The sequence below is a fragment of the Polypterus senegalus genome, chromosome 4, assembly GCF_016835505.1.
Source record: "Polypterus senegalus isolate Bchr_013 chromosome 4, ASM1683550v1, whole genome shotgun sequence".
NCBI lineage: Eukaryota > Metazoa > Chordata > Cladistia > Polypteriformes > Polypteridae > Polypterus > Polypterus senegalus.
Window position 1 is genome coordinate 73,932,192 of NC_053157.1, and position 27,741 is coordinate 73,959,932.

A 27,741-nucleotide genomic window follows, 5' to 3' on the forward strand; every position below is an offset into this window, starting at 1 on the left:
CCTCAATTCTTCCTTTTAAAAGTCAATGTCTCCCTGACTTACTCTCTTATGATCATGCAGCATGAGGAGATGGCTTACCAACAGGTGCACTCAACCTTTAAATTCTTGCTCAAGTCCCCATTGCCAGGCCTGCTGCATCTATGGGGAGCTATGCTAAGCTGCACACCCATCTCCTGCCACCAGCTTCTTGGTGTCCTCAGGAGACATCACACAATGGGCTGCTCATAATCCCCAGGGTAGTTTAGTAGGAGCGCCCCTTCTTCAGCCCAAGGCTCCTCTGCCTGCGGCTCAACCACGACCACCTGCCTCCATCATACTTTAACATGGATTCTCTTCTCTCTCTATCTTCATTTGCTTCAAGCTCCTTCTTCCTTGTTTAAGTGGCGGAGTGGTGGGTGAGGCTAGGGATCTACACTGGCAATCGGAAGGTTGACGGTTCGAATCCCGTAAATGCCAAAAGGGACTCTGCTCTGTTGGGCCCTTGAGCAAGGCCCTTAACCTGCAATTGCTGAGCACTTTGAGTAGTGAGAAATCCATCCATCCATCCATCCATTTTCCAACCCGCTGAATCCGAACACAGGGTCACGGGGGTCCGCTGGAGCCAATCCCAGCCAACACAGGGCACAAGGTAGGAACCAATCCCGGGCAGGGTGCCAGCCCAGTAGTGAGAAATGCACTATATAAATGCAAAGAATTATTATTATTAACCTCCATTCTCTCCTTTGCCTTTTCCTTCTGATCTCTCTCTGTTTTCTCTCAAATCCATTCGTGCAGAGACCATGGTTTTATTACAATAAACTTTTCTGGCCACCAGGTTTCTGCACCCCAAGTTTTTAGAAATTCTCAGAACATATCTGGCTATAATCATTTTGCTGAGGTTTCTGAGACCTCTAATTTTTTGAATTTCTACAACATGCCAGGTCATAAGCTTTCACTTAAGACCAATATAAATTTTGTAGCTCCAGTAGTTTGTGAGCAAATGTGTGACAAATAGACCTTAGCATTTTATATATATTAGAATCCATGGGTCAGAAGGCCATTTCCTAGCAACAAGTAACACAGAAAAGCTACAGCGTGACACTGCAGTGATAACTGAATTTACAGTGAGTAGCTTTAACAGGTAGATATTGTTTACAGTATATGCACCCCATTCTCTGGTTATTTTCTTCCCTTAACCAGATGATAAATTCATACTTATTGTATTAAACAGTTGTTACACTGGTGTTAGACATTAATTTTGAATGGTAGAGATGCAAACCTGAGATGATTCTGAAATAATTGTTTTAACGAAGCAGAGGTTCGTAAACACAAACATAGGTATTAGAAAATAAAGTCAGACTAGATTAGAAACATTATCCTTTTACTTTAATGTCATATGTCTTCTTTTAAGACTTTTCCTTTAATATTGAAATGTCAGATGTCTCTTTAAACACATCTTACATAAAAGCAGTGTAATGACATAATGCAAATGAAAGTACCACATGACTAGTAATGGTTGATGTTACTATAGACAACATTGTAGTGCCCACGAAAAACAATACAAAAAGAACAGCAACCAAGGATAACAGTAAATAGAATGGAGCTACAATAACATGAATCAATATGAAAATAATTTAAATTCAAAAATAACCATTTTGATTAACAGTTGATGCCAAAACTGAGGATATGCTTAAATTGCTGGCAGTAATAAGTCCCAGGTTTTTATATGTCCATAATCTCCTTATGTACACAGGCCCTGTGTCCGAAGCTTAGTTAAGTTCTTGTAAGTAATGTATTGCATCTTATCAACTTTATAATACCTTCTCTTTCTTTTTATTTAATTATTTATTTGACAACAGAAGTTAATTAACTTTATTGGCTCGCAATATTTTGCTGTTAGCTTATCATGGTGTAATGTAAGAAAATGTAAGGAAAAATACTAATATCGCATTAGTCCTTTTGTTCTCATTGTATGCATGTGACTTAGACCTTTTTGTTAAAAATTATTTTGAGAAGTGTAAATGTTCATCAGTATTAGTTATAAAATTATGCTGATGAACATCTACTCTAATATTCTATGGTGTAATTTTCAGGTTAGTTGAAAAGAAGTTAACATTTCCAAAGAGCCAGTCTGTCTGATTCCTCTTAAAAATTGCTTGCTTGCTTGTATCCTCAACATCAGTCATTAGATGGCCTCTTTAATTATTTTTCATCTGCTATCGTAATCAATTTCCATGGTCAGTGAGCAAAGCATAAGTCATAGAGGCAGGTGCTAAATACCATTTGCAGTCATCTGTCAAGCTTTATGTTTCCTTCAGCAATATGTAATGAATGGCAAATTTATTTTGTCTCACTCCTACACATAACTGTAACCAATTTTGCTGGTGTCTTCCAACAAAGGTTCCTCATAAAATTGTGCAAAATACACTGAAAACTGAAGGGGAACTTTTCCAAAACTCAATAGCCCTATAAACTCTGCTTTAAAAATATACTTTTTAGATTGAGTAAGCTTGGCTAATTCCCATAAAGTTGGCATCCTTTTATAAATTAACTTAATGAGGTCTTGTTTCATGTTATGTGATGTATTTCATTAACTCTAAAAATAGACATTGGACCATAAAACACAAGAATGCCAACAGCACAAGGATGCAGTTTCAATCCCTGCTTCTCACTCAAGTCAGTTAAATTAATTAATTTTTGCTTGAAAATTGTGTGTTCGCTCTGATTTTATAAAAAACGTAGGGCGCTGTGTGTTTTATCTGTTTAGTTTTAAACATTAAATTTAGTTTCAGTCCAAATTTTAAAAACACAGTTCTAATGTAATGATTCTTTACACATAACATTGCTTGCAGTCTGTAATGTTTCATTCAGGAAAGAGAATGCCAGAGTAATTTACGAAAGTGATAATACAATTCAACAATTAGTCATTGCTATTTACTTTGGCACAGCACAAGTGAATTGGGTTTGTGTATGAGTGTGCGGTGTTACAGGTTGGCACCTAATGCTGGGTAACTTCCCCTGGATTGAGTACGACCCTGCAGTTAACAAAAATGAAATGGAGATCAGCCTTCATAATTGAAAGGTGGCAAGTATTTTTTTTTGATTCGTGGATACTTTGGTGCACATCCATCATATTTATGACAATTGCTTGTCCCCTTAATTAAATAATATCACTACAAATTTTAATAATACTTGATCTAACCAACCATATTTTTAATCCACAGGGCTGCCACTCTAGACTTTTAGTATCTGGTACAAGGCACAAACTAACCCTAGAGGCTTACACTGCATCTGTGGAGGGCTCTATCAAAACACATTCACTGGTAGAGGGCTAGTCAAGTGTAGTCAGTGAAAGGGAACCAGAATAACTTGTGGAACCCATGTTAACATGCAGACAGTAACCAATCTGTACTACTGGTTGCTGGCAGTGATGTACAGTATGTACAAAGCGAAGCCAAGGAAACTTCTGATTTCTCTTGATGTGTTTTCTTATACAAATAACTGTTTTTTTAGGAAAAACAAGCTGACTCAGTAGGATGAAAAAGGCTTAGTAAGGCTTTAAAAGGGATGACTAAAGGTTTTGCTGAGAACGTAACAATTCTGTCATGTCTGTGTGAGTGAGATAAGTGACTGAAACGAAGGTATTGCAAAAAGGTAGCTGCTAAGAGTAGGGATATTTTAAAAAATGAGAGAGAATAACAGAATCAAAGAGGTGACTTTTTTAAGTAAGGCAAGCAGGATTAATTAAATAATGCTTCAATTTTATTTTATTTGTGTGTGTATTTTTTTTTTTTGCTTCTTCAGTGATGCTCTGATCCTGTTGCTTTTTTTGTTTGTTTTTGGCTGTCACCATTTTTTGGTGGTCAGTAGTGTGCTGCATATTGCCAGGCACATTGTGCACATGCTGCATAATGTGTGATGTCATGATGACTGTTAGCCATATATTACAAGAATCATTTGTTGGAAAATATAAATCTTATATAGAAACAGATTTTGTGTGATGTTCTAGCTTAGTGATTTGTGTTTTTTACCAGGTCTTTTGTTGAACTTGATGATCACTCTTATGATTCGTAGTGTCTTGACCTTTGCCACTTAATTTAGTTGATCCTGGACTTTTCCCAATGGTAACAATACTTGGTGGTTTAGTCTACATAAATCAAATAAAATTCACAAAAATGCTTACTGCAATATAAGGTAATGTATTGGTAGAGCCTTTCTCAGAAACATTGAGTGAAAGAAAAGAACAAATCTATCTATCTATCTATCTATCTATCTATCTATCTATCTATCTATCTATCTATCTATCTAACCCAAGACAGGGTACCAGTGTTATCATTTCAGGGAGGTCAGGAAAGGAAATGATCTGGAGATAAAATGAGTAAATAAAAGGATGAGCAGAATCATATTCAGAGTCACAGATACAGATCTGAAACCAGACAGGATAGCTCTAACATGAAAGGGCCAAAAGTTCAAAATTGTAGTCAGGACAAAAAAAAAGGTCAAAGCTAAAAGCAGCACTAACTGACCCAATATTCTAATCCCTAACTAACACTGATAACACTTAATTTTTTAAAATAGTCTGATCCAATATGTGGATAACTGGTAATTAAAAGCCATCATCTTTAAATATAAAACACATGCCTATGTCACATGTCACATAGTAACCATAAACAGCTTGAGCACTGTTGTGTAAAATACATGCAAAATGGTGTCCCCCATAAATAAAACAGACAGTAAGTGCCAATATGATGTTGTAGACAAAACAACAAAATGTTATAACTAGTCCAGATATGAATACTAAAAGCACAAAACAGTACACAGCAATACAGTAAACAGCAGTATATTAAGCAGACTTTACAACAGCTAGTCCATCAGAGACCATTAACCTAACACACATATGTTTGGGAATGTAGAAGGCAGGCTAGAGTGCTCTTTTATTCTGTATATTAATATTAATTAAAAATGTTGCTCTAATTATTTGTAATAAGCCTCAAACATTTGTCCATGAAGTGTGTAATAGGGAGGTCCACTTGAACCAGCAAATGTTTTGAAATTTATCACTTCTTTAGTGCCTGTGTGGTTGCCGAATTTGAATTAAATTGCAGAAGAAATTGTTTCCTCCTACAGTATGTGTGTGAGTCTGTTGGCCGCATGACAAGAGCACAATGTAACCTTTTCTTTGCTGTTGAGTCACGAATCAGCTGTGGTAACTAAGGGAAAAAATCATTTATTATTAATTAACAACACTGAAAAATGCATAAAGAGATGTGATTACTGAGAAATGTAATGCATTTTGAGACATGTGTTCTGATGTTTGTACATGTGGCATAATGCAGCCAGTTCCTTTTATAGCAATTCTCTTTATTCCTCATATATTTGGTTAAACTGTCAGATCACTTTCTTAATCTTATATCATTGGATCATACTAGTTGATTTTATATACGTGTAATAAAAAATGGAATCATTCCTTATATAACAGGCCTTATTTAATTGTAATGATTTTTTTCTCTTCTTATGTAAGTATGCCAAGCTCACATTTTTTTTTCCTAGGCATAAATTATTCTGCATTTTACTAGTTTTTGTGACGCAAAATAAATTGTAAAGCAGGAAATCAGCTCTAAATATATATTATTAACTGAAAAACATATAATCTGCATTTGTAATAATGTACAATATTGTACACTTTCTCAATATACTGTAACTACTTAAAAGAGAAACATACGGCAGATGTATTCCTGAAAGAGGAATCCTGAGGGGTATAAATCAGCACAGAAATAAGAAGAGCACCTCACTATATAAATGATCTTCTGATGTTGAAGTTCAGTGTCAGAAAGGCAAAATTCAAAATGCAGAACAAGTCATCCCAGTTTGCCATGTCTGATTAGTCCCAGTTTACCATGTCTAATTAGAGTAACAATGTGTTTACATTAGATATAGTCCTGAATAGTAATTTATTTTTACTTATTTATATAACACTTTTTTGGGCATTGTGATAATTATTGGAAAGGATGGCTTTTTAAATTGTTTACAGCATGTCTTTGGTGTGAGAGCTGTTTGAGTTTAGGTAGAATAGTGGAATTCTGTGGACCTCACCAAAGGTTTGTTTTCCACAAAAATATTTTCTTTTCCATTCCTCTGTTGTCAACTAGCAAGATTTCAATTATATTATTAGTGGATTAATATTTTAATGACATATTAATGTTAGTTAAATCGAAAGTAATGTATCGTATTTTGTGTTTACGTTAATATTTTTGTTTAAGTATGTCAAAGATATATGGGCAGCCCTCTGTGCTAGTGCATCATAGCAGTAAAACTGTACAATATAAAATTAATTTGAAAATAATTTTATATTATGTTTAATAAAGACAGAAGTATGCACCTACTTATTATTCATATATTCCTGATTATATTTTGAAGTGCTTTTCTGATTTATAAGTTGATCTAAACCCCTCAAGGTTTCCATTTTGGATAATGTGTTTCATGGCTCCTGTTTTACAGTACCTATATTGAAGATGTTTATCATAGTTCTTGCTCTAAATATATTGTACTTTTTGTGTGTATTAAGAAGAAAATGTGTTTATATAAGTATGGATGTCTAAATTTAGGAATGGGGCTCCAATAAAATTAACTTTTTGACTTATAAAAGGTAAGGCTGCTGTTTCAAAATTCTAATGTAGAGCTGACAAGCTTTATTTTTTAGTGCTGCAGTATAAAACATTGATGGGTTTACATAATGGAAGTTTTAATGGTCTAGTCAATATTCTTTGCCTTCTCGCTTGTTCGTTTAGAGTGGTGTAATTCTCACAATGTCAATGATGACCTATATAGCTCTATAATTAGGCTCAAGTTTCAGGACTGTTGTGAACATTTGATATTGCAATTACTGTATAAAGGGCCAGACGCTCCTTGGCAAACAGTGACCCAACTTTTTAATACTGTTAACGTTAGTCTGTCAATATTTTGCTGAGACACAGAGTCTCTGCAATTGAATTTATATTCAAATCACATTAGTCCTTTAGTCTGACAATTGCTCTTTGACCTTGGCTGTCTTGTGCATGCAGTATTTTCAGATTCAGTTAGCACACAAGGCTTACAGGACAGATAAGCTGAATGTTATGGTTGTTTTTTGTTTTTTTTTTGATCATGTAGAAAGGAAACGGCAGGGCAAATTCCAGCCTTTCAAGAAGCTCTTTGGGAGGAGGAAGCAGACAGATTCTGAAGCAGCCCTTATAGTTGCCCAGCTCAGAAACAGTCAGTCCACGAGTGAATTTGACAATGCAGAACTGTCAGAAGATGAGGAAACAAACCAATATTTGAGGTACAACCGTTTTAAAGTTGCCATTTCTGTCTTGAATTGTATCATGTAGTTAGTTTACTTTTGGTGCTGTCGATGACCTGCTGCAAGTTGCAGTTTTTCTGGCTTTATTTTTAGTAAACTTTAGTGCAGTATATTATATAGTTGCCAGTAGTGTAACTGCTTTTGTTGTATTGATTCTGATGTTTGGAAATATATTTTTCTGTATAATACATGGCCAGACAAACCTCACATGTGAATGCCACAGGGTAGTACTGTGATCTAAGTAGTCTCGACAACCCTGCTATTGGTTCAAAAACAGCTGAAAGCGGAAGAAGTGTCTAAATCCTAGAGGGAAAATTTTCTTGGCTGGCAAGAAGCCAAGGCTATCAGTCACTCCTTTGTCTCTAGGGTCATGTCACAGAGTTGAAAATGGTGGCTGGAGGAGATGTCTCAGGAACTGCAGATTTTGTAGATTTTGTCAGCTTCAACTAAATGAGCTTGAGTAGATTGTGGTGTTTTTTGCCTCATGAATATCACAAAGTTTCTGTAATATGAATAATATACACTTGTTTTAAAAACAAAAGATTTATCTATTGACTGATGATCCTTTTTTCCAATTAACTTCAAATTGAATAATAAGCATAGTATTGGAGGTAAATCTTCAAACACATTAAGCCTGTGCCTCTTCCAGCAGCACTGAGTATGGGGCTGGAGTCAACCCACATCAGGACTTCAGTCTTCTACCAGACACACAAACAAACATTCTCCAACTAATACTGGACTGGTTTAGAGGTACCAGTTAACCTACTTGCGCATATTTGGGATATTAGAGGTATGCAGAATTACAAATATTCACACAGACACAGGACGAATGAGAAAAATCCACACAAGCAATGTCCTTGCTTGAAATCTGGGACTGTGAGGCAGTAGCATTAACCACTGTGCTACCATTCTACCCAAAGCACAAATCTTGTTTTTCTGTTTTAAAAAATGGAAAGAGATAACAGAGTTTACTTTCAGATTCATTTGGTGAGCTGTCTTTCATTTACTCATGCCAGCCTAGCTCTAATCACATATATCCCTCATGTGACCTCAGATTCTAAAATACAGACTTTACTCAGTTATGGATTCTGCCTTCTGTTTTGCTGTCCCATGTTGCAGAACTACCTCCAGCAATAATTGTTCCCACCTCCCTTAAATCTTTTAAAATAGTTTAAAAGATTTGTTTTTATAATTTGGTTTCTCATCATACTGACATGTGGTTCAGGTTGAATGACTATTCATAACTGATGTTTTGGGAATGAAACACCACATCTGGTTGTAGGGCAGAGCAATATGACAAAAAATAAAACCTTGGTTTTTAAACATTTATGGATGATACACAATGTATTTATTTTAAAATAGAAATCACTTTCAGCTATTCTCTAGGAGAAAAAAACAACATGAGAAGGTTGAGCTCCATTTGCACACTGAAACTACTGCTGCATCTTTCTTAGAAATACACAAATAAGAAAACTTATATTTGTGTAGACATTTACAGTTCTCATTCTACTTCCCTGTGGCCTCCACATTTCTTTCTTATCACTTACATGGACCTTTTCTTAAACTCTGCAGTTTCCTTTACAACATTTTCTTTTTTTTACATCCCCGCTCTTTCTTATTCCTAAGTCATGCCCTTTTTCTTTTCATCAATTTCTTCAAACAAGCAGTGTAGCTTGCAGAGCACACCAGCCGGCTTCTTCTATCTGCTGTACCTACAGGACTCCACAGTTACTTGCCTGGAGAGGAGTCACTTCCTGCAAGTGTGCTGTGATAGCCCTCTGACCTCCCGTTACAGACAGGCCGCTTGTTTTTTTTGCCCACCATAGCCTAGCTATCATTACAGGGTAAGAACACAGGATGGACCATACTTCCCCCAGCCCCAGACAAGACAAGCTATGCCCCTAATGTGGGCATGTTAATGTGATATATAACAGAGTGTGCCTTTTGCGTTTCATGCTAAAGCAGGTCGAAGAATACTGTGGAGCAGTCGTTTATAGACAAAAATGATCTTCTTCCTGTGTTTTCTTGCATTGGTTCCATTCTGCTGTTTCTGTTTTAAGTGCTACAATAGACTAGCTGTGCTGCCATTTTTAACTGCTATCATCATTTTGCAAGTTTTGCATTTTACTTGAATTTGTTTGACATCCGATATTTCACATCTAAACCATTTCCAGACAACTGATTTATAGCAACAGTCTTTCTCGTCTTTCTCTGGAGCAAGCTCATTCATGAGAGAAGTGCCTCCATATTCTTTGCATTAATATTGTAATGCTCTTTTTCTGGTGGCTGGAACAAAACTGCACTGACAAACTTGAACAGGTTTATTTCTACCGACAAAAAACATCCAAAAGAAACAATAACACAATTAGTAACTATTTATAACTCTCCCATCGTAAGGCCATGGGAGACACCGTCATTTCGGTCCATACTCTTGCTTTATTTTTTTGACCACCAGATTAAACTAAGGTGTTTGATCGACTGTACCATCTGGTTAAAAAAAATGTGATTTTCATGTTTGAATAGCTCTTTAAACATTAATTTGGTTTCATTGAAATAATCGCTCAGCTCTTTCTGTTTGTTTGTGTGGAGTTGTCACATTCTCCCTTTGTCATTATGAGATTTTCTACTGTTTACATCCCATATCCTGAAGATGCAAGTTTTAGTATTCTCTGCTGATGTGTGTGTGTGTGTGAGCCTAGTGATGGATTGCTCTGATCTCGCAACGACCCTGAATTAAATAAAACAGGATATGAAAACTTGTGTTGTTTATGGTAATTTGGTGAGTTCAGAAAAATCGATGTATTGCTATTGATTACTTTTCGATTGGTAACTTGGTGGAACAGTGGTTAGAAAAGATGCCTCACAGCTCTAGGAGCCTTAGATTTAGCTCCTAGCTTGGCCTCTGTCTTAGTGAATTTTGAACATTATGTGCACAACTGTCCAGGTTTTTTGAGCTATGCCAATTTCTCCAAAGACAGATGTGCTACGTTATTAGGCAGTTCTAATTTGGCTCAGTAAGAGCAAGTGTGAAAATCTGCATAAATGTGCCTTATGATGGTTGCTTAAAATTCTTTATTTTTTAACCTGCTAAAAGGCTAAATTTAATTTGAGTAAATTATTATTTTAGAAGAAGAATGGATAAATAAAGAATTAAGCTGGATAAAGTACATTAATTGCTAAAGTTGCTGCAAACATTTAATTAGGACATTTAAATGTTTACAGTGCAAGGGACAAGGTTTGTCTCCTGCTTAAATCTGAACATTCAGAGTGATGCATCCTCACTGACAAATACATGTACAAAGTAGTTAGTGTCAGAGAGTGAGCATCAAAAGTTGGGTGTGCAACTTTTCATTCAGACTGTTGAAAGGTAGGAGCCCGGGTTCTGTGGGTCTCAGCTGCCTCTCAGGCTTTTACAGGCTAATCAACACAGACATTAACTATGTTTGCTTTTTTTCTATATGAATAGCTTAGAGTTAGGGAAATATGGTGAAATTGAGGTTATGGGTGGCTATGAATGAACAGAAGGTAATTTAATAGTTAAAAGTCTTCGGTCTGGGAAAATGGGATTAAACAGTCTAAGAAGGAATCAATGTGTGAACATACTGTTTAGAACTAGAGTTTTAATCATAGGTAGAATAGGAGAAACAACTGATCAGCCTCTATTAATCAAAAGGGCTACCCAGGAAAATGTAGTGAGGAACAGGGCAATATTGAGTGAGTAGGTATGGATTTAAATCCAGTCATGCATAAAAATGAAAGGTAATATTTAACTCATATTGTGTAAAATTCACAAGCTATCCAATTTAAAAATATAACTATAAATATGCCATATATATCCCAGGTGATTGGACGTGATATACTGTAGGTGTTTGTTTCTTTTACTAAACAGCACCAGTTTTGGCTAGAGTACAACTCTAGATTAGTATTTCAGTGAAATTACTGTCTGCATAACATTAATAGAGTGCAAAGGAAAACCAAATTTATAACAGCAGTCTGGAATGAACCTTTCATCATTGGCTTGCAGAATAACAAAATATTTTATTTGACAGGTTAGCATTCAAGTGAAATTCAAATAGTGGACTGAAAATAATTTATCACATTTTAAAATAGTCTTGTTTAAGATAAACATATTAGGGACATCACAACATCAAACTGATCTGGAGGTGCATGAGAGGGAAAGGAGTACAGAGATGTATGTGAGGATGGTCTAGAATAAGTATGAGAAAGTGAGGACTCGGGTTAAAAACGGTGTTGGGGTAACAGACAAGATCCCAGTTTCAGTAGGTCTGCACCAGAGATCTTCTTTTAGTTCTTACCTCTTGGTCTGTTTATGGATGTGTTGAGTCATGGGATAAAATACCAATTTATCTGTTGCATGCTTTTTGCTGATAACATTGTGTTGTGTAGCACCAGAAAAGAGGAACTGGAAGGGAAGTTGGGAGAATGGAGAAGAGCTTTAGAAGACAGAGTTTGGGAGGATTGAAGATAAATAGGAAAACTATTTTTAATGATGATCAAATTCAGACATTAGCCTGCAGGGAGAGCAAGTGAAACATTTACATTTTTTCAACAGTATCATAAAGGAAAGCAAATGTAAATGTAGCTCTGTTACATACCCTGCCAATTTAGTCAGCTGCCTTATCAAAGAAAGGCTTCATATTAACCATACTAATTGTAGCACGTTTCCTTTTAACACCTTCACCTCACTTTACTCTGTATGTAATTGTCCTCACCAAAAAGTAAATTTTGTCTTTGGCTTTGGGGAGATTTTGAGCCTGCACCCAAACCATGTTCTCATTCACAAACTGTATACATTTATGACAACTGTTATAATATTTGGCTTGTTTGGCCTTGGACATTACCATCCTTCTCTTAACCTCCCTGGACAGTTGTTTCTGTAATTGCAAAACTTTGTATGTTTTGTAGCCAGAGAAGGAGCCTGTGAGACTAACCTAATAGTACAGTACTTGTAAATTGAGGGCCTCTATCAGATACACAATCGAGTAAATATCTAATTTTATAAGATGTCACTGATCCGTTGAGTCTGACTATCTTTTATAGCAAATACCTCTACTCACTTGCAATAATAGTCCAGTAATGACCAGTAAGAACATGTTTCACTTCTTGCTGATTGGTAATGGTCCCATCAGGTCAACATCTAATGTCTGTCATGATAAAAGAACAGATAGGTAGGACACACTGCTCAGGCACTACAAACTAGTCTTTCCATCCAGCTTTACCAGCTAATACTCATTGAAATAGAGTACCCTGCACCTTTTTAAAGTGAGTGTGATCAGTGGTGCCTGAATGGAGGGATAAGGGAACATCAGACCACAGACACTTTGCTGAAACAACCAAGAAGTTCCCCACCATTGGACTTCGGGAAAATGCATCAGGGACTGTTTTATTGCATTCCTTTCTATAACACTTTAAAAGTGAACTCTTGTAACCACAGAATCCATCTTAAAGGTCTTGATGATGGTTTGGATGTATTAAAAGCCCATGTCAGCACACCGAGATCTGTAAAACTTTAAAGTCTGTTCCTTACAAAAATAAAGCCATTTCTCAAATTGCCCACACTACCGCCAAGCACTCACTCCTTTTCTGCAGTGGAGTAATTTAATTCAGGTCCAGATACTACACTGGAAGCATATGCTATCAATTTTTCATCACCTTTGAAGTCCTGCTGGGTAAGCTCAGCTCCTAAGCCAACATTACTGGTATCAGTATGGACATGGAATGCTACGTTTAGTTGTGGCTGTATCAGAATGGGTGGAGATATCATTACAGCCTGTATGTTCCACAGCTGCTCATCTGCCCTCTGGTATTCCTCAGTCCATTCCCAAAGTACGTCTTTCTTGAGAATGCAATGAAGTGGGACAGCAGTGTCTGCAAAGTGGGGAATAAACCAATGATACCAACCCACCAGGCCTAGGAATCTGAGTAAACTCCTGATGTCATTTGGAGTGGGGTAGTTTAATATGGAGGCTACCTTTTCAGGGACAGCGTCTATGCCTTCGTCATATACCACATGGCTTAAAACATTTAGCAGTTCTTGGAAAAGAAGACATTTCTGAATGTTTATGATTAGGTGAACATGGTGCAATCTACTGAGTGCAGCTTCTGTATCAAGATGTTGCTGCTCAATAGATAGAGAGAAAGCTATGATGTCATCTGTGTACACATGGCAACATTTGTCTTTAAAAGTCACTTAGCACAGGCACTGAAAGGTTGCTCCAACGTGTTTAAGACCAAAAGGCATTCTCATGAGATGGTACAGACCATCTGGTGTAATTACAGCCGTTTATGAATGCTGCCCTCATCAACACATACTTGCCAGTAATCTGGAGAGATAAACACTGTGGTTCCTTGCAGTGACTCCAGTGCCTCATGAATGAAAAACACTGAAAAATCATGCAGAGTCTTGTCATTCACTCTCCTATAATCCGCATAAAACCTACCGGTGAAGCCCATGCTGAAGTGGAAGTGGATGGTTCAGTGGTCCCATGTGAGGTTAAATCAGCGTTTAGGATTAATTAGGATTAGGAAGAGAATGATGGCTTCAAGGCATGGATTCACCAGTTTATACATGTGAAAGCAAGAAATCCTGATTATTGGATTTCCCAGTATTTGACAGTGAATAGCATTAGTCTTCAGGAGAAAATGGAAATGGAAGAGAATTTAATATATTGATAATGTCTTCTTTGTATCTACACTCTACCACCAGCATTCTTTTCTATTTGATATCTATTTATGGATTTTACAACTCATTTCAGATGTTAGAAACTGTGGTGTAAAGCTGAAACTGTGTTAATATTTATAAAGTAACCAAAAGAAAACACATTAAAAAAGATGCAAAAAGGGTTGAATAATGAGAAATCAAAAGTACAGCAACCAAAACCAAAAGGGGAGACAGATCATAGTCAAAAGGTTAAAAAAAGAAATGTAGACAATGCGAGAGAATCAGGGATGCAAAACAAGGTTTTCAAAATAAAGATTTTTATCCCATCACATGGTAATCCTCCAAGGATACACTTCTAACAATGTAGGGGCATTCCTAGCAGTGGAAGTACAAAATGGTGCTGCCTGGTAAAAAGCAAATATGGCAGCAAAAATGGCCCAAATATAGTATGTTGCAAAATAAAAAAGTATACACATGATGAAAAAATTATTTCAAAGATAGATTCCTTGGGTCAGAAAACCCCCAAAATGAATGTGTTTATATCCATCCATTTTCCAACCCGCTGAATCCGAACACAGGGTCACGGGGGTCTGCTGGAGCCAATCCCAGTCAACAAGGCAGGAACCAATCTCAGGCAGGGTGCCAACCCATCACAAGATGCACACAAACACACACTAGGGCCAATTTAGAATCGCCAATCCACCTAACCTGCATGTCTTTGGACTTTGGGAGGAAACCCACGCAGACAACATGCAAACTCCACGCAGGGAGGACCCGGGAAGCGAACCGAGGTCTCCTAACTGCGAGGCAGCAGCGCTACCACCGCGCCACCCTGTGTTTATATCAAAAAAGAATTTAGGAAGATGCACAAAAATTTTAGAAAGAGAACAATTCCCAACAGATACAATCATGTAAATAATATGTAATGAAAGCTTGGCAAATTCTTTTCGTTGTTGAGATAAATGTATGTATATAACAGACAATATTAAAAATATGCACAGTAGATGACAAGGTTTTAATAGAAGGAAGGTTTTGGCAAGAATGGCTCAAATGTCAGTCATTGAAAGAGAAAGGTAGCAGTTGGCAGATTTTAAGGTGCCTTGGGTGTATATGATCTGCTTTTTTTTTGGATCTGTATTGATTTATTTGTTTGCATTTACATTTAATTGCTTTATTCAAAGTGACTTACAAAAGTGATCAGCATAATCAAATGAAAATCAATCTGGGGGACTATTTGGGGAAAAGGGGTTACAGTATAAGTCACTATTCAAGGTTGTAATTTGCTTTTCTGGTTAAAGATCTTGAACTACTTTTCCTCAGCTGTGATTTTTGACTTTCAGTGTTTAGTTTTTCCCCGGTTACAATCTCTGATTGACTTTTGACTACATTTCATCTTCTGGGGCATCATGCATCATGCTGTGCATCAAACTCACTAAAACATGGCACACAAAAGTGTACGTACGCACACAAAAAATCTAATGCACAAAACTGTGTGTAAGCCAACTTCACTGCAGCTCCATAAATCCTGGTCAGCATGAAAAGTAACGCACATGCATGTGCCTGCACATATTTGAATATGCAAAATCAATATAAATATTACTGTCCGAATTCAGTGTTTGGTTAAAAGACAATGGAAAAAGCATGTGAAAAAAAGAATTTCAACAAATGTGAATTAGGGGCAAGGAAAAACATAATTATTTGTTGGCTTATGCAGTGGTACAAACAACAAAAGGAAAGTGATCGAGTGACACAGAGTGGCGGAGACACTCAAAAGTTCAAGTTCAGGAAATCGCACAGTGCCCAATACAAAGAAGAAGTGGTCAGATATCAAAGTCGCCGTGAAAAAGTGAATCGTAGCCCACCATCCGAGTGTCATAGGGAAGTGTATTAGGGCACAGAGAAAAGAAGAAAATAGGGACACAGTGAAAAAATGGTTGAAATGTCCAATTTAATCTCATAGTTTATTTTGCCATTGAAGTAGAACGTTGTAAACTTGTAATCTTAAAATCAATGTTAAATTAATTACAGTTTTTCAGATCTCATCGTGACCAAATTAGCATGTTAAATGCTTCATATTGTATGTGTTCCTCTATATGCTCTACTAGGGGGCTTCGCCCCTGGCTTGCTTTGCTCGCCAACCCCGCGGCCTGCGCTATGCGCCAGCCACTTCGCATCTGTGCCGCTCGCATATGTGGATTTCACTTTCACCAAACAACAAATCTTTTAATTCACGTAGATAGGCCTCTTCATTGGGAAGAAACTGCTACTTTTCCCTGATGGCAACACAAATTAGATGATCTACAAGTCTCTGACTAAAAGTTTAAAGCCAAACAATATCTACATACTTATGTCATATCACATATGTCCATACAGTCGACCCTTAATATACGACCGGCCTGACATTCGAACAGCTTGATTTACGACCAAAATTTTTGTTTTGATTTCGGACCAACATCTTGCATTACGACCCGAATGCAGTCACGTGTATCCGCTTGTGCGATTGTAAACGAACAGCCGAGAGCGTTCGTAAGTGTCAGTCGGAGCCCAGATACATGTGTTTGTGGACGTAATTTTGGTCAGTGCAGTGATTTATCTATATATGCAGTATAATTAACTAAGACCATGGCAAGCAAGACGCATAATTGTTAAGGAAGAAAGAGAAGGTGAGAAAGCGATTGTTAAGGGGTGTTAGCTAGTGGGCTGGCACGGCAAATGATGATGTCATCAGGCTGAGTCAGCACCGGCTTGCTTTGGAGTGTATTATTACAGCAGTTCACAACACGACCAGCTTTGAACTGAGTGCTTGACTACTGTCATTATTAACTTGAGAAACAGCGATCACAATCGAAACGAAGAAGGAAATTGTGCGGAAATACAAGAGTGGTGTTCGTGTGATCGATCTCGCTAATATGTACAGCATGTCGAAATCAACCATCTCGACAATTTTACAAAGAAAAGATTTGCATAAGGAATTGCATTCTCCTCCTCCTCCCTTCCTGCAGCCCAAAGATGTCAAATTAAATGGTGAGTACAGTATGAAATTGTTGTTTCTGGTAGGCTAGGCACTTTTTATAACTTTTTGGTTAGTACATTAGAAAAATTATTGGTGTTTTGGTAAATTATGCACATTATACAATCCTTTTTTATTATGAAAAGGTTAAGTAAGTGTTGCTGTGGGAGGTTCGGAGCACATTATGGGTATTTCCATTATTTCTTATGGGAAAAATAGTCTTGACTTACAACCAACTTGAGTTACAACCAGCCCTCGCGAAAGAATTGAGTTCGTAAGTCAAGGGTCCACTGTATATTCAATCTCTTTCCGTTTGTTAGTGCTAATCCGATCTTTACTAACAGTTTTCTGAGACTTTTGAATTTTAGTACTTTCATAATCTCTAACCTGCTCGGTATGTGTATCACACCAACATTTTTAAACCTCTCTATGACGTTCTACTTTGTCTTCTACTCTTTGTGTTTTGTTTCCGACCCCACTTAGAGCTGAGAGCCCAGGAACTGTGTCTGACAATAGCATTCACACTAATGAGAAGTGAGTGGACCATGGGCGTGCCAGCCACTTCGTGTCTCTGCCCCTCACTTATGTGGATTTTACTTTCCCAAAATAACAGTTCTTTTAATTCTCGCAAATACACCTCTTCATTGGGAAGAAACACTACTTTTCCCTGTTGGCAATATGAATTAGACAATCTACAAGTCTCCGACTTGAAGTTTAAAGCCAAGCAATAACTACATACTTCTGTCATATCACCTATGTCCATATATTGGATCTCTTGAGGCCCCTGGTCTCTACACTTCTCTTGTGCTAGATTATAGGGTGTGGGTATTTACGGAAAGAAAGCCAGAAATTTCTATATAAGTGCAATGTCGGACTCTAAATGAAATTGACTTTCAACAAAATATACTGCAAAAATATTATTTGTAAATGACAAATATAAAATCTCACTTCATTGTGTGGTAATAAGTTGATAACTGTGTCTCAGTCAATTATAAGATATGATGTTAAAACATGATTTTTCACAAATGAAAATAGACCATCTCATTCAACAAGATTGTTTATGTATGCATTAGAAGTCTCTGCCCTTGACATACTTTCAGCTAAACTTGTTGCACTGAAAAGTGGGAATGGTTGTCTTTTTCCACTCAAGCTAAGCCATAGGACAAAGGCAATGAAAACCAGGCAATATTCCAGTTATATTAAGTGTAGTTATATTAAATGCATTTCAGGAGAAAAAAAGCAAAAATGGAGTAACAGCAATTAATATGAAGGTAACAGAAGTCACAATATAAGCAAGTAACATTTTCCAAAGAATAAGTAAAGAACATAAACTAGTGTGAACAAAGATTTGCCTCAGCAATGGAAAAATTAATGGTAACATACTCTAGACAAGATTACAAAGAAAACATGAAGAGGGCAACTGACAGTAAATGAATATGAAAGGAGAAATCTTATGCTAACTCTATATTCACTCTTCACTATATGCAAGTGAAGAACAATAGACATAGAGAGAAGGAGAAAGCAAATACCTTAAACAGGCAATAATGATAAGGTGGTAAAATATATATTGAATGTTCATATGGGCAATAAATGAAACATAATAAAGCAATCGGTCCATTTCATTTTTTATTGCCTTTTCCATAGTAAGCAGCTTCCAAAGTGCATTTGGGAGTACAGAAAGTGATTATGCAATCTTAGAAAAGCTGATGATAAAGATTGTAATCTTATGAAACTGGAAACTGAAATTGAAATTCAGCCTGTCAGTTTTTATTCTGACTGAAAATGTTATGAATAAATGTTTGAATAAAGCTCTCTAATTTGTGGTTAATTTGCTTCTATTGTATAAACTGAAGCGACAGAGCATTGAAATTACTAGTGGCATTCATATTCAAATGCATTTCTTGCTTTGGAGCTAGAGTTCTGAAATAAGTAGCACTTATTTTTGTATACATATTGTCTTATGAAACATTTCAGGGTCTTATTGGATTTCCAGATAATCTCTGCATTGTCATCAGCTGTCAGGCCTCCTGTAAGCGCTGGAATATACTGTAGTGTACGTCAAGGTTATTTTTTTTAAAGAGTCATCCATTTTCTCCCCCTGCTTCATTCATATCACAGTCATTGGGGGGCTAGGGTCTGTCTCTGTATCATCTGGGTCAAGGCAAGAACCTGTCCCACATGAGATCCTCTTAATGGAGCACACCCCATTCACCCATACAGTGCCAATTTAATGTTTTCTTCCATCTAATGAATTTAAAGTATGAGAAATTTTTTGTGCAAAGCCAGCTCTTCTGTTAAAATACATAGAGACTTAAGAATATGTTAACTTACGAGTCTAAGCTTTGATATCTTTTAGAAACGTTTTGTATTACAGGTTAATGAATATATTTCAAATTATTTTTAACAATTAATTTATTCAGCATCTGTCTGATTTTAGCCAGGCAATGTAGCTTAGTGATTGAGACACTAGAATTTAAACCGCAAGGTTACTAGTTCAGTCACCGCCTTGACTCACTGTGTGATTCACAGCAAGTCATTTAATCTGTGGGAAATATTGTAGTGTCCTTATGGACTGTAGAGTGCAAGGATTTAATGGCTGTGTAGCTCATGAGAAAAAAAAGAAAATCAGTATATTTTGGCCAGGATCAGAATCCTAGAGTGAACAACTGCTGCTTCTGCCCTCTGTAGGAGATACTTAACCCCAAAATTGAGAACAAAAAGAGGTAGAAACAGTGTATTCCTCATTGAGGTAAGTGCTCAGTCAGGTAAACATGATTTGTTTTTCAACCACTGGGCCAGTTCCATTAGCCTTTGTAGGTATGTTAGGACTGATCACTTATTATACTTTACATGCTGTAGGTGCTTTATATTTTATTGTGTATCTGATCATGTGTTAATTCACTGATAAACTATGTTGTGTGCTTTTTCTGCTCACTGCTATCGATATGATCTGTAATCTTCTGTATTTCACACTTTATGTGTTATCCAAATAAAACCTCTTCTTAGATATAATAGCTAATAAAAATATTGATGGTCATTTTATTTATTTGTCTTTGTAAATGTACCCTGTATACAGCAAGCAAAACCTTATTTATAAAATAATTGCCCCTTTGGACTCAAAGCTGACTGGCGATAAGAGCAAGGATCACTTAATTTGCTTTTTTTTTTGGGCTGGCTTGATCAAGTTGGGCATCATTGTTAAACAGAGTATCTATGAAGGTGACACTAATTATCCAACCAAGCTGAGCTGAAATAAGTTGCTTTTCATTCTTTTTGACTTTGCTTCCAACGTGTTACATTCCAAAAATGATGAGCTCACATTTGCAGTAATGCAGAAAATCAGATGGTGAGAGAATAGTGTACTGTTTAGGGATATTCTATTATTCACTCTATTAATTCAGTTTGGCACACGGCAAGAAAAGTCTCAGTTGACATCATTAAACAAATGTAAGTTATATGGTAAAATAATTTTTAAAAAAGTGAAAGATAATTGTTGAGAGTTCCTGTACAAAGTTTTTTGACTCTAGATCAGTTCAGTTGTAATTTAGTTAAAACGTAACACAGAACTCTCTTAACTCTAGCAGAAAACTCCATTTGTGTTTTTATTATGGAAAATACATTATATGACCATTAGTTTGTGAACATCTGACCATTACACCTGTATAAGATTGTTGGCTATCACATCCCCAAACCATACATGGTGGTCCAGATCTAATTATGCAGATCCAGTTCGTTTGGATAACTTTGATTTATGCGGGGACGATTCCAGTTCGGCGCGAAGGCGATTCTTCATGTTGTCAATTCGCACACTTCTCGATTGTCCATGATTTTTCAGGTGATTTTCTATGTAATAAACTTAATAAGTTATAGCGTAATGAAAATTGCATAATTAGATCTGGACCACCCTATAGGTATTAATATAGAGTTATCATTAAACCGTCCACTTTTCTGGGAAGACTTTCCAGAAGATATTGGAGTGTGTCTGTGGGAATGTGTGCCCATTCAGTCAAAAGAATATTTGCGAGGTCAGGTACTAATTTTGGATGAGAAGACCTGGCTCAAAATCTTTGTTCCAATTCATCCCAAAGGTGTTCAGCATGGTTGAAGTCATTGCTGTGTGTGGGCTACTTGAGTTATTCAACACCAATCTTCTCAAGCCATGTCTTTGTGAACATGGCTTTCTGCTTAAGGGGGGCATCATCGTGCTGGAACAGAAAAGTGCCGTACCCATACTGTTGCCACAAAGTTGAAAGTATAAAATTGTCTCATTGTAGCATTAACGGTGCCCATCACTGGAACCAAGGGGCATAGCCCAAACCCTGAAGAGCAGCCCCAAACCATTATTCCTCCTCTGACCAAAATTTACAGTAGGCACTATGAAGTCCAGAAGGGTAGCATTCTCCTGGCACCTGCCAAGCCCAGATTTGTCCATCGGACTGCCAGATAGTGAAGTGTGATTCACTCCAAAGACAGCTTTTCCACTTCCCTTGAGTCTGATGACAGTGAGCTTTATACCTGTCCAGCCGATGCCTGGCATTACATGTAGTATCTTGAGTGCAGCTGCTTGGCCATTGACATCCATTTCATGGAGCTCCCAATGCACCATCATTGTGCTGATGATGCTTCCAGAGGGAGAATGGAACTCTGTTTTGAGTGATGAAACTGAGAAAAAGGCTACTTTTATTCTTTATGTGCATCAACACTTGCTGGCTCTGCTTTGTGTGTAAGTTTGTATGGTCCACTTCTTTGAGGCCTGAGCTGTTACAGTACTATTCTTAGATGCTTCCTCTTCACAATAATAGCACTTGCAATTGACCGGGCAGGTCTAAGAGAGCAAAAATTTCACATACTGACTTGTGAGTGCCATGTTTATGCATTTAAAGTCACTGAGCTCTTCAATATGACCCATTCTATTGGTAATACTTATCAATGGAAATTGCATGGCTATGTGCTATTATGTGATTTTATGCACCGGTTAACAATGAGTGCTTCTGAAACTCTTGAACTCTAATTTGGAGGGTCATCCACATACTTTTGGTTATATAGTGTACTTACATACTTTAAATTTCCTGTATTCTGTTTGTAGTACATTAAAATGTCAGTGTGATTTATATTTGCTGGTAAAAAATACTGTTTATGTTGTTTTCTCACTATTAGTCCATGATTTTTAGTTTGCAATAGAACATATTTCCTTGGTAGAGAATATTCATTTTTGTTTTCTTTTTTTTGTGTTTATGATTCTTTCCAGAATATAGAGATAGGGCTTTGAGGGGTCTGAATCATCTCTGTGTTATTTAGACAGAAGCTTTGACATCTGACTTCCTCTGGACAATTAATCATTTCTCTGTTTGTATGTAAAGTCTGGCACTCCTAATGTTCTAAAACCAGTTGTAATTTACCATGTACTGTTGCTAGAAATGAGACGCTTCCCGAATGAAAAGGCCCCTAAAATCACTGCTTTTTTAGGTGTCAGAAGGGACATTTATCCAGGCTATTGTGGCACGCCATGTAGTTTCAGAGTAAAGTGATGTGGAACAAAATGTTTCAAAGAATGGATGTTAAAACACAAGTCAGACTAAATAGAAGAAAAAAAAAACATAAAAGCAAAAGGTGTAGATAGTATTTGCTAGAAAATCTGTCTTTTATTTATATATTTTTACAGAGCTCAGTTATGCATAAAAGTAAGGTGTGTACTGAAAAAAAAAGGATGATACCCAGTTTTCTTCTTTCTATAATGTATACTTTGTGAGTGTTTACGTGTGCCCAACCTCCTGAACTATGGTTAAGCAGACTTGTAGGTTTTTCTATGCCATGTAAAAGAAGTTAAAGGTAATTATGTAGAGAACATCAAGTATTTGTCTCAGTAAAGTACAGGAATTTGCTCTGTGGCAAGCACCACTCCTGAGATCTTTGGGTTACAAATCATTATGGGTAATAGTAAGAGGACCTATCAGCCCAATGTGAATGGTAAAGCTTCTAAGCTGTATGCAATATGCTTCTGCATGCGCAATGTCCGGCTAAACTCTCTCTCCTATACACGCACCTCACAGCTGAATGGCTACAGTACTGAAATACAGAAAACAGAGGTCTAGAGGTCATCTGGTAAGTGACATGGTGGGTGCCTTCTCCACTTACATGTCTTTCAAACATTACACCAATGTCTTCTTACTTGCTTGTCATTCTTTCTACCACATTTCTCACCAACTATGGAAAAGCCTAGTATGTCACATCTTCTTGATCAGTGGAGTTGCTAGGTTTTGGTCCTGCAGTATGTAAAATACTGTGCACATATTAGCTTCTTCCATCTTGCTATGACCGGAATGAAGAAATATTTGGTTGTCACCACTACCTTGTAACATCAGGAAAGACCTAGTAAGTCCAAAAACTAAAAAAAATCAATGTTGAAAAAAATGGCAGTTACTACGTTTTTCCATTGCACGTGATACTTCTCTTCCTTGCATAATGTCTTTAGTGAAACCTTCACTAGCTAAATTGTTTAATTGGGATTGCTTATAAAATTGCAAGACTGCTACGGCACAGTCCCTTTTGTGGCCCATTAGAACTACTGTACCCCAGATTCCATTGTTTGTTTTCAAAGACAGACACCGGTACATATTTTTGGCCACACTGCAGTCTTCACAGATCAGCATGGTCCCTGTTTTCTTGGTGTAGGGCTTTTTCTTGTATCCCAGCAGTTCCATGTATCCTGTCTATTTACCTGGTGGTTTCACAATGTTTGCTTCTAAGGTGTGTTCTGCAGGTAATTGTGTACCACCCTTAATTTGCCCAGTCTCTCTTTCTCTTGAACTGAAATTTGTCCTTTACATATTTCTTTAAATGATTCTTCCCCTATCCTTGCACCTTTTGCTGCTATAAGCAATGTGTATATAGGGGAAATGTTTGCATGATCTTTATTATTATTACAGTCATGATGTGGCTAATGTGGGTTATGTGGAACTAAAGGGGTCATCCCAGTCTTGTGGATGGAAAACTGGATGTGCAGATACCAGAAAAAGTGTGGTTAGTAAACTATATGTTGTAAATGTAATTTTGCTCTGGCCCTGTAGCAAAAGATATTAAATGATGTCCTGGATGGCAAGCCACTCTTAACCTGCCCTGATAGGGATGCCAGAAGGAGATGCAGGCAAGGGAATCAGTCAAACTGTTCTAGGGATTTGGGAGTAATGAATGGAAAGACAATGGGAAATTCAGGATAAAAGATTATACTTTATCCATCACTGTACCTGTGACCCTGTTAATAAAAATGAGCCAGCAGTCTGGTAGGAATACCTAGGGCAGTCAGAGAGTCAAGTTTTTGGCAGATGAACCCTGAGGTTTTATAGGAATAGTTATGGCTCGTTTGTGTTTCAGAGGAGACCAAAAGTAACTTTGGATATACTTCAAGCATCAGACTAAAAAGAGGCCAGTGGCCATTGCTGCAGTGAAATTAGAGACAGGTCGAAAGAGGACAAGAGTTCGGCTGTCAGAAGAAAGTATGGTGCAAGAAGGAAGAAAAGTAAAAGGAGGAGTCAGGGAAAATGCACTAGAATTTGTATTTTATTTTTGTCACGATTGTAAGGCAGCCTGGGTCTTTTAATGTATTTTTCCTTTACTTTGTACTTAATTAAACAGGAATTTCACAAGACCCAAGGACTAAACAGAAAAGTCAGTGTTGATACTCTTACCCATCCAGCAAGCCATCCATTTCACGCATCTGCTTTTTCTATTCTGGGTTGTAACAAAATTAGTTTAGTTTCTGTTATTGTCTTGATTGTGAGGTATATTTAAGCAGGACTGATATCTTACTAGGTGCAAATAAAAATGAATTCAGATACATTGATCATCCCAGATCTTTGTTTGCTTAGCAACACTTTGCTAGGAGATGAGATGTAACTGATTGTGCTGCTTAGTAACATTGCAGTGTTTGCATAACTTGTAAAGATTGAATCTTTCAAGGACAATAAAGTAGGCACTTTGTGATTAGCAAATATGCACCTAAAGTGATGAAAATAACATGAAATGTGGTTTATGTAATTGTATTTTTTACACTATGAATTAATTATCAGTACAACACACAGACAGATGTCAGCTTTAGAATCTTGACCTTCTGTTCTTTGTAAAAACAGCATATGGAAAGAAGGCCAGGACATGTTTCTTGTTCTTATGAATGAAATGACATAATTAAGGCCAAAAGTAGCCTGATTATATTTGATTTTGTGACTTTGCGGGATACACATCTACTCTGATTAGTAATGGGTTGGGAAGGTGGGAAGGCTTAGGGTGGAAGGGAACATTCACCTTTGTTTGTACCTGACTGGAGTGAAGTTTGTTTAAAGAAGTCATGTTTGTACTGTAGAGGGTTTAAAAAACTAGATTGAGACATTTGGAATATTCACAAGCTGAAGTATGAAGAGTGTGCAAGCTAACAATTATTAAACAACTTATTGAACAATTGTTTTAAACAGAGTCTGAATTATACAGAAATCATGTAAGAGAACAGTACCTCTGGCTACAGGGAGATCACAATTAAATTTTTTTTCCCATAAAATACCAAAATTGTGATCTATTTGCTTAAAATTTGTATACTCTAATTGTCATCTAAAATAGCTCAGGAATGCCCTTACTTTGTTTATTTATTGGAATCACACAAGGTGTGCAGTCAATTTATTATTTTTTACACTGTAATTGATAATTTGCACAACTGCACTTCTTGCCAGGAATACTTTAGAAGTTTTGCATTTTACCGTAGTTAGTGACTATTATGCATAACTGTTTAACTTGTTTAACTATTTATGAGAAGTACAATTCTCTTATAACAACAATTACTTTCTGGCCCTGAGCAAAGGTAAACATAAGACATTCTGTCACAATAGTCCTAAAATCTGAAACTGTATTGAAGTAATAAAAATCTCCTTCAGTGTATATGTATATGTATATCTTATTTAATGCAGCAGCATTTTTGATAAGTTACCTTTCCTCATTGGCCTTTTTTTCCTATGTGAAAAAATACTGTAAGCAAACTGACTTCTTTGGGCAATGTGCTGCAGTGGCCTAGGCAGTGGACCTTAAACCCTAAGGCTGCCTTGTCATTTTGTGTGGCCCTGAGCAAGTCACTTAACCTGCTTATGCTCCAGTTGTAGAAAACAAATAAAAACAACTGCACTGTATCTCTGTAACTGTAAAATAAGTGCTTCATTATCACAATGTTTTGTATAAAATAAAGACTGGTTGGTTGTTTTCCTCATCCATCTATCATTTTTTTTTTTTGGAGTGCTGAGCTCTTTTACTTCAGATTTGTCTTTACATTATTGTAATAAAGGAGAAAACAAATATTTAAATCCATGGGGCAGCAAGAAGCTTTTTTTACTTCTCCCTTTTTTGTCAGATTTGTGAACTGTTATGAGCTGCCCTAGAGAAAAGGTGGCACCAATGCGGGCAAACCCCTGTATTGTGCACATAGAGAGATCGCTAGGGTCACTTACCTGTGGGCTGTGGGAGGATTCCAATGCCCTAATGCAGAAGACGGGTCAGCATGCTGTAAATATGGTGTCATCCTTTGGATGAGACATAAAACCGAGGTACTGACTCTCACTGGTCACTAAAGGTCCCTGAGAACCCTTCGTAAAGATCAGGGTGTATCCAAATTTCCAGGTTAATTTGACCATCTCGACCTTGTCCATTCTGGCCCTTTAATTATCCCCTGTCTCTAATTGGCTAATGTGTGGTAAGCATACTGGTGCAAAAATGACTCTCATTGCATCTTCCGAGCGTGTGCTACACATTGGTGGTGGTTGAAGTGGTTCCCCACTGTCTATGTAGAGCACTTTGAGTTTGAACAAACTGCTATGTAAATGAAATGTATTATTATTATTTTTATTACTATCTTAGTGACTTGATTCTTTAAAGTCTGCTATAGGGTTTTGGTGCAGTGACACCAGGAGGTACAAAGAGGCATTGAAGTCTGGTGATGTTATACTTAAAAGGGACTACTCCCACTCTTTGAATGGGATTATGTGCAGCCATTGAGTCTAAATGTGGGGTAAGACGTTTAGCTGAAGACTCACTTCTAAGAGAAACAGATTTGGATTGTAAAAAAATGAGGGAGAGATGGGAAGGGAGAAAGCAAATGCTTGGTACTTTGAAGGTGTGCAAATGAGCGAGAACACTTACAGACAGGAGCTCAATACCTTTGGCAAATGTGTTTTTGTGTAATGTGTGTTTACTTGGCACTTTATGTTAGCTCTTTTAAGTATCCTTGCTTTTGTGTTTTGTCAAATGAACAGCCTGTTCTTTATAGGGCTGGCATCACTTTGATACAGGCTTTCTCCATGGGGACACAGAATGTTGAAATACACTGTCACCTTGGAATCACAATTTGTGAAAAGACTGTTTGCACCTTTGCTGTGTTCACATTTGTAGAATGCATGAAATGTAATTCTCTGTGTTTAAGATTCCCTGCCAGAAAGTCTAAGAAAGGGAAAATAAGGATGATTACTAACATTGTATTATTAAAAGAAATTTGCAAGTTCTTCACAAAATAGAAAAAGTAAAAATTGTCCACTTGATTTTTGTAGTCCTGTTCATCCTACACAAGGTCATAGAGAGCTAACACCAGTCACAACAGTATCAGGCACAAGGCATGAACACCTCCTAGAGGGCACACTTAGAAGCACATCAGGATAGTGTGAATTAGCCAGTCAGTCTGATCATTTGTTTTTGGACTGTGAAACA

General features: G+C 37.0%; 1 protein-coding gene across 2 annotated transcripts in view; it reads left to right on the forward strand.

Annotated features, from left to right (window-relative positions):
* The window catches only part of cracd (capping protein inhibiting regulator of actin dynamics), a 310,383-nt gene that overhangs the window by 202,606 nt on the left and 80,036 nt on the right, over window positions 1–27,741 (forward strand). The window contains exon 1 of one of the 2 annotated variants that reach the window (XM_039750890.1): window positions 7,129–7,297. The exons of the other annotated variant lie outside the window; for it this stretch is intronic. The gene's annotated coding sequence lies outside the window, so the exon portion shown is untranslated. Of the gene's footprint in view, window positions 1–7,128; window positions 7,298–27,741 lie in introns of those variants that run through there. 2 annotated transcript variants of the gene reach the window in all.